At 39.7% G+C, this 6,184-nt stretch overlaps 1 pseudogene; it reads left to right on the top strand.

The window, feature by feature from the left end:
• Positions 1 to 2,229: 2,229 nt before the first annotated feature.
• LOC147797601 (uncharacterized) lies at positions 2,230 to 5,753 on the top strand (annotated as a pseudogene).
• Positions 5,754 to 6,184: the final 431 nt, after the last annotated feature.

Here is a 6,184-nt window from a genome sequence, read left to right on the forward strand (position 1 = left end):
GTTTAAATAGTGGATGATTTTCATAGGCAAAAAAGTACCCATAGCTTTTGCAATGGATGTAATTTAATCAACATCAAACAAAACAACACACAACAAACTTACAACTTAGATCATATATGTTCCTCCATGGACTTAGAATACTTGGCTGGACAACTTAATTCACGACTTGTGACTCGGGACTCGGACTGGTGGTTTGTGACTCGAGACTTGGACTCGGACTCGAGGCTTGAGACCCCAGGACTCGGACTCGACATTGGTGACTCGACCACAACACTGTGGAAAGTTAAGCGTAGTAAACAAGAGCCAAGGGGAGAAGTACTGTCAAACATTTCTGAACGTTGTATCCGAAACTTAACAAAATGTTTGTCACAGAAACATAGTTGGCTCAAATAAGCTGTGAAATATGAAAGGCTCTCAAGATGGCGATGAACGTTCTTTACAGTTGATTATCTTTACAGGGTTATTTATGACAATTGATTATTTCCCACATAATTTTTTTTGGGGGGGTGGAACAACAGTGGTTTGGTTTGACTTTTTTTAAAGTGCTTGATCATCTTTAGTTCACTGTAAACTCTTGATTGTTTTTAAAAAAAGGTCAAAAATATATTAAAAACACTACCAGTATTCTACTCACTATTACGTTGTAAAATGAATGGTTTGGATAAGTTAGGGTAGCCTAATTACCGTTAATTCTGAATTCTGAGTTCATCTAATTTCATGATGTACGTTGCCGCAGGATTCGCCATTACACGTGTAAGTTCATTATCCTTAATGACATTGCACTGTCGAAACTAGTCACCGTTTTGACAAATATAAGATCGAGGATGGTGTAACTTAACTTATGGCCGTGTGAATTAGACCTGGGTCACTGTGCAGATTTGCACTGAGCATTTTCCAATCTGTCTCTGTAGATAAACAATATTACCATTTACTAAATCTGAAGCTTAGAACGAGCGACACATTAAAAATAGACATCTTAAATGATGGCGCAACACTTTATTTAAGCCCAGAAAAGTTTACAGAGAAAGTTGTGACATCAGTGCATCAGTTGTTGAGACCAAACAGGTGGATTTTGCGTCAGTGCACATGGACAATCATAACACACATTAAATGCATGTTGTACGGCACATAGAATTAACAGAAATGTTGGTTCCTAAGTCTGAAGTTGGCACTACTCTCCTTATAGACCTATTCAGCTCTGTTAATTAGGACCATCTACCTCAAGCAGAAGCACCCCCCCTTATCCGTTGAAAGAAACCGCGTTGGTCAGGACCAGGAGTGTTTACTTTGTTGTTACCGATTGCAACTGCAACCGTAACGTTTCCCAGTCGTTTGTGAACCCAGAGATACTTAGTTAGTACCAAAGGAGCTTGCGTTGCTATTAAGGAAAAGCGCCCTCTCGTGGTCCAGATCGAGGTTCATGGAGCGGCAGGCTAACCAGACAAAGCAGCTAGCCCCGAAGTTACCTTTGCGGACCGATTCCATGATTTGTGTGCTGTCAAATACTTTGTTTTGTCATGGCACGTGGACTAAATGTTTTATCGACAGCATCACTTTTTTTTTTATTTAGTGGCATCAGGTTTTGAAATGGCGATGGTCCTTATGACTAGTTTGAGTGGTAATGTTCTCTGGAGATCGAGAAATATCTTCACTTCAAAGTGAATCATAGGTTAAGCCACTGAAAATTTAAAGGCACGTGGAAGTGGAGGAAACGAGCTTTAATTTAAATCTGATCTTGAGCCCTGAAAAACGTTCAGGTATTTTTCATGATTTTTTTGTGAAGTGAGAGTATTTATCATTATTGTCTGTTCAGCTTTATCATTTCACTTTGACTTTGCAAGGGGAAAAACGACATTATGAATTACATCAGAATATCAGGATCGGGATGCATTTCCAAGGAGCCCCGATACATGTATTGTTTTTTGTTTTTCTTTACCCGGTTATGCATGTACCATGTACATGTACTATATGTACGTGGACATGCCCCTCTGAATTAGACTGAAACACTGAACTTGAGACAGGGACACGGCGTAATCAAAGATAACACATTCAACCTTATCACGTGCAGTTTCAACATGGTCGTTATCTCATTTCAGTCAGTATTCTACATGTAAGCTTTTACACGTTTATGACCTATAAGACTCTGTAATGGTGAATTTCTCATGTCACGAGCCCTGGATGGATATTTTAAGCTAATAGGTACCAACATTTCTTTTGATTTAGTAATAACATGAAATCGTTGCTTTCGGGTGTTTTGTTCCATCATGCCACCGCCAGGTGGTGCATGAAAATCATCTTCAAGGTCGTGATGGGTTTGTTGTTGGCAAGTCCACCCAAGTATGCAATCTCCACTTTAAGGATGATGACATCAGGAAAACACTAAATGAAATCTGGCGACCTAAGCCTGATTCTGAGCCAAAAGATGTCCTGTGTGACAGTTAATTCCCCCAAAAGCGCCGAGTTCTTCGAAGGTCTTCTGAAGATGCCTGCACTTCAAGTGGTGCAGTTGGTGACCTGCTAAGAAATGATGAAGGACCAGTGAGTGATGATATATCCCTATCTGACAGCCACAGTGGTTGCGATGCTCAGGCCAATGAACTGAGAATGAACACTCCAATGAAGTCTCAGAATTGAATGAAACAGTGCAGAGACTGCAGAGGGCGATAAATTGCCACAATGAAAGAAATGAGCCAAAAACATTCATAAATTCTGTAACAAAACACTGCACTGGATTTCCTAGTTACTCCTTGCTATCGGCCATATTGTCTTTTCTGAATCCTGGGGATTATTGTGAGAATGTTATTGCCAACACTCCAAACAGAGATACTGCACCATCATGTTCTGCTTTACAACGACCTGTAGCCATATACAGATGCAGACCACAGCTTTTCAAGTTCATATAAAACTCTCCACAAGCCTGTGAGTAGCGTATCTTTCAGCTAAAGAACAATTCATTTTGGTTCTCTGTAGGCTGAGGCAGGGCTTTTCCGTAAAACATTTGGCATATATAAGTCAAGTGTCAGCAGACGCTGTGTAACGTGGATTAATTTCATGTATTTAATTGTACTTGGATCCCAAGTAAAGACACCATCTTCAGAACAAACATATACCAGAGTCATTATTGATTGCTCCGAATTTTTTGCACAGGTCCCAGATTCTTTGACTTTTCAGAGTAAGTTCTGGTCTAATTATAGGCACCACATCACATACAAGGGCCTTCTTGGCATTGCACCAAGTGATGCAATAACATTCATCAGTCAACTTTATCCAGGATCAGTGTCAGATAGAGAAATAGTTATTCGAAGTGGTTTTTCTGGACCCAAAATTGTTTGAAAAAGGTGATGTTGTATTGGCTGACCGTAGCATTACGATTAAGGATTTGCTCAGGCCTGTGAGTGTGAAACCGAATATCCCTGCCTTCCTAAGGCCTCTGAGACCTATAATCAGTTTGAACAACCATTGAAACACAGCAAATAGCAGCTGAGAGAATCCATTTAGAAAGGGCAACAAGGTAAAACAATTTCGTATTTTCAACAGTCCCATTTCTCTCAATGCATGGCTCACCAACCAGATTTGGAATGTATACTGTTAATTGACAAATAGCTTTATTCCTCTAATTTCAATCGCTGGTAATGTGTACACTTCCCACTCCATTGAAAAAGCCACGAAGTCTTACAATCTTTAATTGAAGTACCTTTATGTGTACTGTATTTTAAATGGTTGCTATTCTCCTGATGGTTTTGTTTGCATCCAAATTGTTTTTCCTGTTGAATGAATAAGAATTCAACAACAAGATACAATAAATGCATAATGAGTTATACAGTTACAATTTTAGCAAGGGGTATGTGCTGACATTTGAACATTTGATCCCAATGTTTTTCATGCTGATAACTGCTTACACGTATTGTTAAATGATTCAAAAATACATGTACTGTGCATGAGTTACCTTCAATAGATTCATAACTGTACATCTGGATCCACGCAGTACGAAAAAAACCCAAAGAAATGCACAAGCCACCAGTGTGGATTAAAGGCTTCGGCTAATTCCATCAAGGGGTATTTTAAACGTGTACCAGATCGGACTAGTTTCGATCTTTCAGTGAATTGGTCCAAATACAAGGAATGACATGCACAGTTTGACGAGGCCACTGGCTGGAATTTAACACTGGCCACTCTGGTGTAAAACCCAAAATAAACTTTTGCTAATTTTTTGTTGAGCACGTTCCAAAATGGCAAGTAAAAAGGCATTCTTTAAATCATCAAACCTCTGTGTGTATCTACAATAAAATCACATCATTTTGCTCCGATTAGAGCCAGCTGACCATGCACTTGAATGGGGTATGGATGATCTTTCTTAAGAACAGGGATGCTATTGTCAAGTTCACAACAGAAATTAGGATCGTGGCGTGCTGTAAGTAGGTCTTTATCTTTGTTTTTCAGAACATTTTATTTCAAGAATTCCGAAAGGACTCTCCGCTAAATAATCAACCACCTTGCGGTATATTGAGGCACCTCACCAACAAGCCTTTGGTTTGGTCACGAGACCAAACTTCTCAAGTCGCACAGCATGCCCAGACCCATTCATGTGCTATGAATACTTGTTGGCAGCAACTGGCTCAAAATCATTTCCATGTTTAAATTTTTTCTCAGAAAATCTGACACAGGTTTCTCCTCGCCAAAACCCTTGGCAAATTCACAGTCTAACTTCTTTCGAATTAAAATAGAACGGAACTTTGAAGCAGTAAATTTAAACTGTCGGTGTTTGAACCACTTAGCTCATGAACTTTTCTTCTGTGTATCATTTTCTATTTGGGTTTCATCAATCTGTTGAATATATGAGCAGATCGTAGATTTAAGTTGTGAGGCAGGGACATAATTAACTGAGTATATAGGCACAGTTTTCAATGGAAATGATGGATAAGCACACAAATCTTTGTGGGTATTCAATGACCAACTCAATGTCTCAGGGAAAATTACTGTAGCCTTGTGAATGGGATTAAAAATAGAGCACTGATAGCTCACTGGTGAGCCAAGTGGTGCAGGACCAAATCTGGTGTTTTTGTACAATGTGGTTTCATTTTCTTTCAGAACAAGATAGAAAATGGTATTCCAGGAGAGGTTTCACGCAGTTTCTGTTGAAATGTCAACTTTGCCTTGTCATTTATCCTACACCATGGCATTCTTGCATCATACAAAGTTGATTCAATTCCACAACCTGTGATCATCTTGTCACTTTTTAGCCGTTTCACTGTTACATCCATCACAGGCTTCTCATCGGATGTGACTTAGCATATATAGGGACTACCCACAGACTTAGTCGTGAGGTGCATGCAACCTCTTCTGGCACAGATTTTACACCATGAAGATAACTTGCCAACTCCGGAAGTAATACAGCCAGCTGGACAGTCACAGTGAGCGTAGGCAATTTTTGAATCAAGTAGTTGTATATGGCTATACTAAGTTTTCTTGAACGGCTTTTCATACTGGCTGAGCATGTTGTCTTGCAGTAAAAAAAAGGGGGGGTTTCATCTGAACTGGTGAAAATAGAATCTGCACTGAGATACCTCTCGGTATTTCTGTGCATGCCACCTATTGCAGGTTTTGAAACTCGAGTCGACTCCTTTCGAGGTATAGCTCTCATGTTGGTCAAGTCTCTGTGTAGATCTATCCCACAACAGGTGAGAACACGGGGGCTGCTGAGACTCTTCCCCCAGTCTGATGTACTTCCCCATTGGTCGCAAGAGCTGAAGTGAACCCTTTTGAGGTACCTATATGCCAGAAAATACCCACAAGGCACTTATTTTGACCTGGATTTGTGTATATTATTTTAAGCTGTTGCTCACTTGAAAGTAGAACCTTTTACACTGAAGCCTTGAATATATCATGGAAAGGGGAGAGAGGGGAGGGCAACTTTGCAAATGCGAGTACGTAAAGATGCCAAGAGATTGCCCTAAAAAGACTCGCCAGTAACAGCCACTAGAATCATCTTCGATTAAAGAGGCAGTCTTCCTAGACAATGCGACTTTGAATTTTAACTGGCAAGAGACACAGTCCTTTGGTATACTGAAAGTTCTGTTCTTATATTTTATCCAGTTTTTAAAGCCCCTTATTAGATAAGTCCTTAATAAAACTTATACTAAAAAGTACCGAAGTGAATACGTCAGATGTACTGTTGTGTGCACAA

Source organism: Acanthaster planci, linkage group LG10, assembly GCF_054643075.1.
Source record: "Acanthaster planci isolate LZ-2023a linkage group LG10, COTS_SCS, whole genome shotgun sequence".
NCBI classification, from domain to species: domain Eukaryota; kingdom Metazoa; phylum Echinodermata; class Asteroidea; order Valvatida; family Acanthasteridae; genus Acanthaster; species Acanthaster planci.